We start from the raw sequence: 12,926 nt of genomic DNA, 5'->3' as shown, positions 1-12,926 counted from the left end.
TGCTTCCACTTCCCCCCACTTCTATGTGCCATGAAGTGATGGGACAAGATGTCATGATCTTAGTTTTTCTAATGTTGAGTTTCAGGCCAGCATTTTCATTATCCTCTTTCACCATCATCCAGATGCTCTAGCTTCTCTTCACTTTCTGCCATTAGAGTGGTATCATCTGCATATCTGAGGTTGTTGATGCTTCTCCTAGCAATCTTGATTCCAGCTTTGATTCACCCAACCTGGCATCCAGCCTGATTTGAGTTGTGGTTATATAAAAATTACATGTATTACATCACATGTTATAAAAACAGCATATCAAAACACTGTATCTAAATTTGTTAAAGTATCAATGACAGAAAACTGTACAGCAATATCTACAAAGTTCTGAACTACAACCTTATAATTTTATACCCAGCTGTTTTAACTCGTGTGAATGAAATGGCAACACACAGACATTTTCAAGTGTGAATCCAAGAAATGCAGTAGCAATAAGATGTTGTGGGAAAAAAAGACTTATTTATTAAATCCAGCCAACCAAGAGATAAATAAAAATAAAAAAAGTCAGGAAACAAAAGGACTAGTGGTGAGCACAGAATTATTTAAATATGTAATTAAAATTAAACAGCTCCAGTAAATATTATGATTGTCAGGATATCAACGTTCTAAATCTTAACAATATAAAAATAACAAAAATTTGCAAGTGTGAGAAAAGAAAATGAAAAGAATTTTAAGGGTGCTAATGCTATCATATTTCATAACAGGGAGCAATTCCACACTGTCTAGGAAAATAGTAACTAAAAACTAATCTCTTGTATTTTATAATTTTTTTCTTAACCTTAAACTGATTTTTAAAATCTGTTATTTTGAAACAATTTTAGAATTGCAGGAAAGTTGAAAACAATCATACAGAAAATGTGATATGCTCTTCATTGGTTTACATGGCCACAGTATAATGATCAAAACCAAGAAGTCAACACTGATACAACACGACTAATGAAACTACAGACTTTATTAAAATATCACCAATTTCCCCACTGTTGCTATTTTTCCAGTTCAGAATCCAATCCAGGATCCCACCTTGTATTTAATTGTTCTTATATCTCCCAAAATAATTCTCTTAGAGTAATCATTAAGAAATGATAACCCTCAGTTGAAAAATAATTACTTGAAAATCAGCAATTATTTCAATTTCATTTCAGTTTCTTTTTTTTTTTTTTAATTCAGGTAAAGTTAAATTGTATTTTCATCTAAAATACCATGTAACTAACTCTATTGTAATAGCACCAGTGTCACATGAGTTGAATGATTAATATATCAATATTCATCAGGAAAAAAACTGATCAAGGTCTGAGATGTTTTCTGAAAATCTAATCTTTACTAGCCACACAGTGCCCAGGGACAATTGTAGGTGATGGGAAAACTTTGAAAAGTTTTCAGCACAGGAGTTATTGAATTTGTATCATTCACAATATACCTGTGGCTGCTGTGTAGGGGATGAATTAGAGGGCTAATCTGGAGAGAGCAAGTTGAGAGGCTGTTATAATAAAAATAGGTAAACCATTTAGGAATCCATTTGGCTGTAAGTAACAGAAAATCCAAATACTGGTGGCTTACGCAGAAGAGAGGTTTATTCTTCTCACAAGAAAATCAAAGGACAGCAGTTACTGGTGTTAACTATTTCATCAAGGATCCAGGTGGTTTTTGTTTCTTATTTGTCTTTTTGTTTTATTACATTAGCCGTTGTCTTCACAGTTGTCGCTTCATAGTCCAAGTTGGCTGCCACAGCTCCAAACATCACATCCATGTTAAAAAGAAAAAAGAAAAATTCAGAATATATATAAGGTTCTACATCTATTTCTTTTACTCCAGGAGATGTTTGCCTTCATCTCCTTGGTCAGAACTGTCACTTTTAAGTGCAAAAGAGGCTCAGAAAGTGAGTAATTAATCTGAGATTAAGCACACTATAGATGCAAACAAAATCATGTTTTTAGAATGGAAGATGGAGGGGAGTATAAGTTGGGTAAGCAATTAACAATGTCTATCAGATAGGTATGAGCTTAATAGCCCCAAACTATGTCAGTGAATGAGGACTGAAGGTAAGCAAATACATTTGAGCTACATAGAAAACTGAAAGGGCAGACCCTGGTGACTGATTGGCTATCAGGTATGAGAAAGAAAGAGAAATGAAGAAAGCCTCTCAGGTTTCTGAGTTGGTGAAATAGGAAGATATGGATGCTGGGATTGCAGGGGAAAAGGCTACCTGCTATTTACTTGGGGCTCCCAATGTATTGAACACTAAGAAAGTGTTCCTTAATTAATGTAAAAAATATCTAATAAGCACAAACAATGGACTAGGCATATTACCAAATGTTTTATATGCATTATCTCTTTTAATCTTTATAACAACTCAGTGAGTTCAGTATGTTTTAGTCATTGGAATTTCACCAGTGTCCAGAAAAGCATGTGACACATAGTAGGTGCTCTAAAAATATCGAACAAAAGGAAAAAAAAGCAGGATTATCATTATTTTATAGGTGAAAAATCTGAGGTTCAGAGAAGTTAAATGGCTTGCCTAACCTAAAGTCATACATTTGTAGAATGGTAGAGTCAAGAATTCAGCTTAGCTCTGTGCTTTTCTACCATGGTCTATCATCTTTCTGTTAAATAAAGCTATGAAACTCCCATTTCTTCAGAAAAAAATGGAGCCACTGGGAAAACTGGAACCTTTCCAGAGGCCAACTTCCTTCCATAGCTTCCCACACACTGTGTGAGCTGGTTTCTCTCTACCTCCCAATCCAGTATCCTGTCACTCACCCCAACTTGCTGCCTTCAGGTCACTGCGCTCCATTCAGTGGTTCCCAAGTGGATGGATGGCTCTTTCTCATCCATCAGCTCTCAGAGGCTTCCCCCAACTGCAAGACTAGATCAAGTTCCCCAGATCCCCTAGGGTATCTTCACACCACCTATCCCTTTCTATAGCACTTCTCTGAGCCTATGACTAAAAAGATATTAGCATGATTATCTGTTTGTTTAAACTCAAGCTAGAATGTAAGCTCCATGAAGGCGAAGTATCTGACTCTTACACTCTATAAATCCCCAATCTTCAACACAGTGTCTGGCACATAGTAGATGCTCAGTACATATTTTATGCTTGAAAGGATAGATAAATGAATGTGATGGATAGGTAATTAAATGAATGGATGAATGTGATGGATGGATGGATGGATGAGCAAACAGAAAGATGGATGTTATAGATGAGCAGCCAGATACTATGGATGGATGGATAGATGGATGGGTGGACAGATGAGAGGCTTTCTCTAGACCACGATCCCTGATGCTTCTCATCTCATATTCCCATGTTTCTTGGCAGGCTGCCTCCTGCTACAGCTTTTGATGACTCCTCCTTTCTTTGCTGGCAAAAATTGCCTGGTTGGATCTTACCTGGGCCCACACTGCTTGGCAAGTAGCCAAGAGACTCCAGATCTGACTTGATCTGCTAAGACTTTGTGGGCTGGTGTGAAAATATCCTCTCCCTGGGGAGAAGGTGGGTCCAAGGCAATTATGCAACAGAAAGAGCTCTCAAAGTAAATCTGTCTTGCACAAACAGGTTAGAGTTAAATTTGACCTGAGCCATGAATCATACTGTCAGTCTCCCATTCAACTGCATCACTGAGCCAGCAACCTTTGTGAGAGCTACTATTTATATAGATACAAGTATATGTATCTATACAGAGGTATGTGCGCAACTGAAGCATTCTGATTAATTGTATCCTTGGTGAGAAAGACTTTTTTCATCACTCCTCCTTTTGTGTTTAGACAAAACTGGTTCAAGGCTGTGGAGATGAAGGCCCTTGAAGGACTGGGAGTGCTAGGAGTGGGAGGAGAGATCAAGGATTCATTCAGCGAATGTTTCCTGATTCTGACTCTGGGAGGAGCACTTGGGAAAGAGAGTGGGGTGTTGGAAGGTATGAAAGTTAATACAACGTGCTTTTCGCCCCCATGTTATTCAAAGTCTGGTGGGGCTGCTGACTGACAGGAGGAAGGATGGTGGGTGGTTAAGAATTTAGACTCTGAAATCAAATAGATGGAGATTCAAATACCGGCTTCATCATGTACTTGCTGCATGACCTTGGCAAGTTATTTAAAGTTTCTGAGCCCAAGCATTCACTTCTATGGGTAAATATATATAGGCCATGGACTCAAAAAGAGTCAGCCACGACTGAGTGACTAACACTCACTTTCTTTCATATATATATATATATATTTTCTGTCTTCTGGAGTTTGTGAGTCTGGAACAAGACAATGACTGTAAAGCCTGGCACAGAGTAAACACTCAAGAATCGTCATCATCGCTATCATCATAACTAACACTTTATCAGTTTTCAGTATGTGCCAGGGTCAAGAAGTATTTATGTGTATTAACTCACTTAATCCTCCCACAGGCCCTAGAAGAGATATTATGATTCCCCTCCCCACACTCCCCCCATTTTTCAGATGAAAAAAAGTGTGACATAAAAAGGTAAAGTGATTTGCCCAGGGTCACGCTTCTACTAACTGGTGGAATCAGGTCTCAAACTCAGAATACAAACCTAGTTCCAGAGGGTTATGGATCCACCCCCAGGATTCCTTTAGTGCCCTTCTGGCACCCTTTTCTTAACTGAGATGATCCCCCTGCCCCAACCTTGAGGACAGAGGGAAACTGCTTCTTTGATCATCAATTATTGTTGAGTGCCAAGTATTTTTTATATAGAAGGTACAGTGTTGTACAGTGTTTATGGACCAAATCCATGCTCTTCTCTTATGTAGAAGAAAAGATTCATAACAATAGAAACCAGATGAACAATCTAACTTGAGTTCATGGGGAAGGGAGGAGTCCTGAAGGGCGGATGGTAGCTGGGAACTGCCTGATCCTGCAGGCACTCCAGGAGGAGGGGAGGGAGAGAGAGAGAGATGACCATAAACAGTGATGGCCAGCCTCATCACCTTTCCTAATTTACTTCAGAACCAGAATGTACTTTCCCCTTAGTCTCAGTGTCCACACCTTAGCACTCACCTCTTGACCCTAAGCCTTGTTCTGAAGGGTCCCATGTTCTATCCACCTACCCCAAGGAGCTTATCAACTTAGTCTTTTAAACAATTACAGGGCTCTTCAGGCCCCACCACAGTCCAACAGAAACCAAACCTGTAGGAGTAGGACCCAGATGTTGGTATTTTTCTTAATCCCACCACCACAACCACCACTACCCATAACCATTTCCACTGCCCTTGAGTGGTTCACTCTCACTGGCCTTTTCAGTCTCACTTCCTCCAGGAAGCCTCCCTGCTGTTATCCCACAACTCCTCATTGGGTACATCTCCTCTGAACTCCCAGAGCACGTTATATGTCTACTACACTCACACTCATGATCTTGGTGAAGTTGTGCATTTACCTTCTCTTCCACTCTGAACCTTGAGTGATATATCCATATTGTATCTTACTGCGGGCATCTCCCCAGACATTTCTTGAGTCTAGAACAAAAGTCTACCCAATTGTAAAAGAGCTGTAGTAACTGTGGAATAAATGAGTGATTGAACAGTGAGGATGCTTCTGGCTTTCTGCTCTTAAAAATAATAGTGAATATATCCATAAATATGTTCATTATTGTGTTTTAGAATATTCCCCTTAAAGTAGGGCTACTGGAACAAGGGCATAAAGATTCTTGTGTCTGTTTCCGTAGGTATATGTGTCTCACCAACAATACCCAGAGTGTGTCACTCATAGAGTTTAGATGGGATTGACCCAAGCCTAATCTCTTGAGTAAACTGTGGTTTAGTTCAATCAGGATAACCTACCATGCCCTACAGCCATGCACTGCCACACAGTGATGGATGTAGGGATCATCATCGGATCTGATTTTTTTCCCCCACTATTAGGAAAATGTACTCTTTTGACAGGAACCAAAAAGCATATAATAACCCTGGTGTTGGTGTCTTTAATCCTGTGGCCAAAAAGGGAAATCTAAGAATTAGCACATACCCCTGCCTCCTACAAAGAAGCAGAGGGGAAAAAGTCAGTAAAACAAATGGCTGTACTCACATTGCTGCTGGATTAAGCCTCACCTGAAACTTACCTCTCAGGTTTTGAGTTATGTGAGTCAATAAATTTCCTTTCTTGTCTAAGACACTTTAAATTGAATTTTTTGTTGTTTGTACTTATTTTCAAATTTACTTTCAAAAGCATCTTAACTCATGTACTACACTGCTGCCAAACTGTTTTTCAAAGAGTTGTCAACATTTGCAACTAGGCTGAAATTGTCTTTATCTTACTAGATAAGACAGCTGCTTCTAAGAATTCAGTAATTCAGGATATCAGGGGTCACAAAGACTCTAGGAGTGATTCAATCACACTGCCACCCCCTTCCTATATCCCGGTGAGCAGTAGAATATAAAGTCAAGTGATGTCTGTCACCCCTAACCTGGAGGAACAAGTAGATGAAAGACAAATTTCTGTTCTTAGATGATGCTGTGAATTTTTTTTAATGCCTAAAAATGTTAAGAATAACCTTTTCTGTTTTTTTTTTTAAACATAAAACAACCCTTGCTCATTACAGAAAAATCAGAAAATACTATATTTCAACTATCTACTGCTTTGGAAGGAAACATTCCAAAATTTAGCAGCTTAAAATAACAATTTTTTTAAGCTACCACATATTGTGGGTCAAGAATCTGGAAAAGGCACAGTGGGGATGGCATGTATTTGCTCCACCATGTATTTACTCAACTGGAAAGACCAGATGTTGGGACTGACATGACTGCTTGGGCAGAAGTATGCATGCGTGTGTGCTAAGTCACTTCAGTCATGTCTGACTGTTTGAGATGCCATGGACTGTAGCCCACCAAGCTCCTTGGTCTATGGGATTCTCCAGGCAAGAGTGGGTTGCCATGCCCTCCTCCAGGGGATATTGCTGACCTAGATTGAATCTGCATCTCTTATGTCTCCTGCATTGGCAGGCGGGTTCTTTACCACCAGCACCACCTGGGAAGCCCTAGGCAGAAGTGTATCTAGAGGTAACTAGACTTACATGTCTGCATTTGATGCGGCTGTTAGCTGGGACCTCAGTTGGGGCTGGAATACATACACATGGACTGTCTGTGTGGCCTGGGCTTCTTTGTAGCACGACTGCCTCCGAATTCTTACATGGAAGCTCAAGGCTTTTGTCTCAAAAGAACTAGTCCAAAACTTTATGGCCTTTTCTGACTCAGCATTGGAAGTCACATAGCATCACTTCTACCACATTCCAATGGACATTCAGTCACTAGGGTCACTCCAGATTCAGTGGGAGGAGACACAGACCCCATCTTTTGCCAGCAAAGGAATCAAAGAATTTGCAGACATATTTAAAACTACCATAATATTCATGTAAAAAGACCATAGCAACAACTCAACTATGCCTACTCAGGGAAAATCACAATCAACATCTTGGTGGCTACCTTTACGGATACTTTTCTGTTATTGATTTTATAACACTGGTTTAGTTTTAAGTCAATACTCTTTGCCTTAAAAGTGGGAGAAATCCAATTAAACTAATGTAAGCAATAAAGAATTGATGCTTTTGAACTGTGGTGCTGGAGAAGACTCTTGAGAGTCCCTTGGACTGCAAGAAGATCAAACCAGTCAATCCAAAAGGAAATCAACCCTGAGTATTCATTGGAAGGACTGATGTTGAAGCTGAAGCTCCAATAATTTGGCCACCTGATGTGAAGACCTGACTCACTGGAAAAGACCCTGATCCTGGGAAAGATTGAAGGCAGGATGAGAAGGGGCGACAGAGGACAAGATGGTTGGATGGCATCATGGACTCAATGGACATGAGTTGAGCAAGCTCCAGGAGATGGTGAAGGACAGGGAAGCCTAGTGTGCTGCAGTCCATGGGGTCATAAAGAGTGGACATGACTGAGCAACTGAACAACAACAAAGCAATAAAAGGAAATGTATTGGCTCCTAGAGGTGAAAATCCCACAGAGCTGACTTCAAGAGATGGTGGATCCTGAGGCTTGATGAGTGAAACCAGGATCTATCTTACTGCACCTCCTGGTTCTTCTCTCTCATAGTTGGTTTCATCTCAGGCAAGCTCTCCCACATGGTGACAAAAGGGACACTACAGCTCTTGGCATGCATGGTCCCTAGTCTTTATGCTTGTAGAAAGAGAGTTGCTTCTCTCCTGAGAGATTTATCATCATTCTAGGGATGACCTTCATTTGGCCCAGCTTGAGGTATGAGCCCAGGGCATCCTTTAATGAGTAGCCTGCCCAAGAGTATCCTGGGGAGATGAAAAGCTCATGTCCACCACAGGCAGCTTTGTTCTCTGCTTTTTTCCTGATTAACTTTATATTCATGCCTATGAATATGCTTCTAATAACATCATTTAGAATAACTGCTTTGTAGCCCTATGAGGGGATGCACCATTATTTAATTTAGTTCCCTGTTGTTGAGCATTCTGATATTTCCAATTTTTCACTGCAACCATCAGTACAGTATGCCTTTTAACTAAATCTGTGCAAACATCCACTAAACATTATTTCTAGATGTGGAATTGCTAAGTCAAAAGACATGCATGTTGTTAATGCTCTTGATGCTTTTTCATCAAATCATCTTCACAAAATGTAACAACTTATACTCCCACCTACATGATTTAAGATCGCTGATTTCCCCCACTGATACTGGGTACTAACACTTCAGCAACAAAATCTTTGCCAAACAGACAAAATGATATTTTGTGGTTTTAATTTGCATTTCTTTCATTGCTAGTGAGGCTCAGTGAATTTCAAATCCTCCTGTACAAATTGCGTTTCCTGGTAGAGAAGCAAAATGCCTGTCAGAGTGGCCCCTCTCTCAGAACCCAGAGCCCCCAACCCCTGAGAGACAGTGGGGAGTAACAAGACCGCTAATTGTAGTGATAATTGAAATAATCATAAAGACTGTCAGAGACCATATACTAGGATCAAGCTTTGTGCCCAACACTATCCAGTCACCATCATGGTTAGCCTCCTCAGATATTGTTGGTTACCACATCCATTAGGGTCTTGAAGACCCAGAGCTTTGCTCAGAGACCCCAATTTCATGGTTATCAAATCTCCCTCAAAATTTCTGCAAAGGGATTTTCTTTAGGGTGCCCTCTGCAGAAGAGTCGAGGTTTCATCCTCTGTCTACTCTGCTTTTTCACTTATTTGCCCAAGATCTGTACTCACACAGAGCACTTTTTAAGTTTTGTCAACATGAATAAAGAGGGGAGCCACAGGAAGCAGTCAAGAGGCTTATTGCACACTATCTGGGCAACCTCATCGGTTCTTATTTTCTCTGTCCCTCTGAGGAGCAGAATACATTCTTGTCTCTGTCTGTATAGCAGCATAGAACTGCCTTAGTGGTTCAAATATGCCCTGTTGAAGGCGAGTATGTGTCTATCATCCTCCATAGACTTATCGAAGTATTTATTTCCATACAAATAACAGGGGGGAAATGGAAAATAAAATTTCCTTCCAGGCTTTTAACATCTATAAGGTAGAAGGCTGGTGCTGCTTCATTTTATAGGTGAAAAAAACTGAGATTAGAAGAACTGCAATAATTTCTTTGCAGTCCTACCCTTTCACCATCTCAGAAACTCTAAAAGATGCTGCCCTGCAACAGGAACTACCTACTGACCCTGAACTTGCAGCACATCTTCCTGCCCTCATGCCTTCCCTCCTGCTGTTTTCTGTGCTTCTCACTGACTCTATGTACCACATTCTCTCATTCCCCCAGTATTTGCTGCACAAATAGATCTTATCACATCCTCCAACGTGCAGAACAGTGCTCAGCCTGTAAGGGTTGGAGAGCTCCAGCACGGACACACACCCACGTCAGCTTGAAAGGTAGGAAAACGTGACCCTGAGACCTGTTTCTCCAGCCCTCCCAGAGCTCAGCCTTGAGAACAAGGAGGCTTGAGCACCCTCGAGTGGGGCACAGCTCCCTGGGGCCAAGGAGCAGTCTGTACCAAGGCTGATGACTGACTCATCCACCCAGATCTCTCCTGTTTTCTCAAGGCAGGCAGTTTCTGATGCAGAGCTGAAAATTCTCCGCTACCTCATTGTGTGCCTGTTCTTGAGGGCGGGGGCTTTGGGTAGATTTCTGAAAAGCAATTATGCTTATTACTGGTTAGGATTTCAGAAACCTTCTCTGTTTGCTGAATGCATTAATTTGCAGCCCTTTCCTTCACTCATGCTTCCTGACAGCTCCATTTTGCAGGTGGGAAAAGATGCAGATGGAGAGTGGTAGAGAAAGGCTGTAGCAAGGAACCAAAAATGGAAGAGAAATTCAAAGATGGAAAGAGAGCAGGCTAACGACATTATCAGTGACTGGAGAGTTCGCAGGATGTCACCTTGGGCATTTCGGCTATGTAAGTCAATAAATCCTCCCCTTTACTCAAACCAGCTTGAGCTGAATTTCTCTCACTTGAAATTACAAGTCTTCTGATTATTATGCCCCTTGTATATGGTGTCTTTAAAAAGAAGAAAAAAGGCTTCCCAGATGGCTCGGTGGTAAAGAATTTGCCTGCCAACCAAGAGACACGGGTTTGATCCCTGGGTCAGGAAGATCCCCCTGGAGAAGGAAATGGCAACCCACTGCAGTATTCTTGCCTGGGATATCCTGTGGACAGAGGAGCCTGGCAGGATACAGTCCACGGGGTTGCAAAGAATCAGACATGACTGAGAAACTAAACAACATATACACACATATATTTTTTTTAAATATATATACACTAAATGTTATATATAAAACATTTTAGTTCTTGTTTTACAAATTTCTCATTTAAAAAACTGAAGTCATACAGAACTGTTTTAAGTACAGAGTTGGGGTTAAGCAACTCTATGGTTATATGCACATAACCAGTGAAACACATGGGTTTCCTCTGACCCTCCTAAATTCCTACTACAATTAAAAAGGTAAAAGATGTGGCCCACAAGGTGGGGAGAATGAGGATGAAGATGACAGCAATAAAACTTAGACATTATGTAGCAATGGGCAAATGGTGACTAACTCAGCCAGTCTAAGAAAGTTGAACCCTGTACAAGGTAGCAGAAAACCCATCAAATTTATGCTCTGGATCCTCCCAAAGGCTCAGGAATTGGAGGTGTCATGTGCCTTTTAAAATAGGGAACAAATAGGGAAGGAAATGGCAAGTTTGCTCAAAGTCCATAAAAAGAAGTGATTAGGCCTATGGGTGAGGACTCCTCGGTCAAACAGATTAGATGGTGTCTTCCTGGCTTGAAGCAAGAGACTCTGGCCTTGGGATTTCCATCTGGAAATCAGGGAGGGGCTGAGTTAAGAGAGAGGTATAATCTGAAGGTAGAGGCCTCATTCTCCTCTCTACTCTGAGAATCAGGCTTTTACTCCACCAGGCAGGTAACTGGAAGGTTTCTAGTATGGGAAAAATGAGTAATCCAAGAGAAAAGGCCCCCAGGTACTCAGAGCTGAGGCTTCCCCCAAATCAACAGCCCACCCAATCAGGATTTTCCCAATCACCACCTTTCTCCTATGCATTTATTTACATATATAACACTTACAAAGTGGGGAAGGTTGTAATTATCCACATTGTTCTGTCACTTGTTTTCTTAATCTAATTATATACTTTGGACACAGCCTGTGTATGTACACATAAGCATCTATGTGCAATACACTTATATATATGAATAACAGGATAGTCAAGCAGTCTCCAAATATCACTGCACGGGTTCCTTATTTACGGAAGTTGCAGGCGGGGGCGGGGGATCTTTTCCAATAAGAAATCTGATGAGCACTGCTTTAACCAAAGGGCCAACTTTGGCATCACTGATATCACATGTCTTTTCATGTGTTGCACTACCAAGGACATAATATTACTTCCAAGTCTTTCCTACTAAAAACACACATCCTGAGTCTAACCCGGAGGAAACAGATAAATCCAGAATGTGAGAAAGTCTCCTAGATGCTTCAAAAAAGTCAATATTATGGGAGCAGGGGGGAAAAGAGTTGGAAATCTCTTTAACTGCTGCCTTCTAGATTAAAGGCAACTAAAGAGATTTGACAACTAAATGTAGGGGAATTTTAGACTGGGAAGAAACTAGCTAAAAAGGAACTTTGAGGGACAATTGGAGAAATTTGAATACGGAATGTAAAGTTGAATACGGAATGTAAAATTGAATACAGAACGTATTAATGTCAAATTTTCTGAGTGTAACATAAACACGGCAAAACATTAGCAACTGGTGAAACTAGGTAAAAGATGAATGGGCATTCATTATACTTTTCTTTCAAGTCTTTAGTAGGCTTGAAAATTTTCAAAATAAAAAGCTGGTAGATAAGGGAGTTGACTGTGGAGTCTAATCTACGTGATCTATTTGGGAAGGTGACTCAACATTTCCAAGAGCTTCTCTGTCACAGGGTGATAATAATAATACCTACCTCATGAGCCTGTTGAATTAAATGAGATGATGCCTGCAAAGTGTTTATCAGAGTTCCTGACACAGTAAATGTTAACTGTCATTATCATCTGCCTCATTCTTTTTAATGGATACATAATTCCATTGTCTTGAGTTTCTCTCGATTTAGCAGGAAAGTCATCACCCAGCTAGAGTGCTGTTCTCTTGTCAGTGCAAGATAAGGTGGTCACGGCTTGTGCTGTGGGGTGGAGCAGAAGGAGGTCTCACTCCAACTGTTGTAACTGGGTGCCTGACTGGTGGACACCTGTGGTTTAGGGTCCCTTCCTCCACCTGCTTTGATTAATAAAAACCCGTTTACAGCTGGGAATCAACTTAATGTGACTTAAGTTGGGTTAGCACTGCTTCCTTTACTCCTACCAGAGTAGCCACCCACCCAGGTTCACATAAAGCTCCTTCCTCCAAGCCACAGTGCTTACTTTAAGGATAAGAAACATCTTACC

General features: G+C 40.7%; 1 long non-coding RNA gene across 1 annotated transcript in view; it reads right to left on the bottom strand.

Moving 5' to 3' along the window:
• Positions 1 to 470: 470 nt before the first annotated feature.
• LOC136159398 (uncharacterized) overlaps positions 471 to 12,926 on the bottom strand; it is a 76,131-nt gene continuing 63,675 nt past the window's right edge. Inside the window, exon 3 of the long non-coding RNA XR_010661463.1 lies at positions 471 to 1,776. This is a non-coding gene — a long non-coding RNA (uncharacterized lncRNA). The remainder of the gene's footprint in view (positions 1,777 to 12,926) is intronic.

The sequence above is a fragment of the Muntiacus reevesi genome, chromosome 2 (genome assembly GCF_963930625.1).
Source record: "Muntiacus reevesi chromosome 2, mMunRee1.1, whole genome shotgun sequence".
Taxonomy (NCBI): domain Eukaryota; kingdom Metazoa; phylum Chordata; class Mammalia; order Artiodactyla; family Cervidae; genus Muntiacus; species Muntiacus reevesi.
The sequence above is the reverse complement of the archived record's forward strand: the minus strand, read 5'-3'. Positions and strand labels throughout refer to the sequence as shown.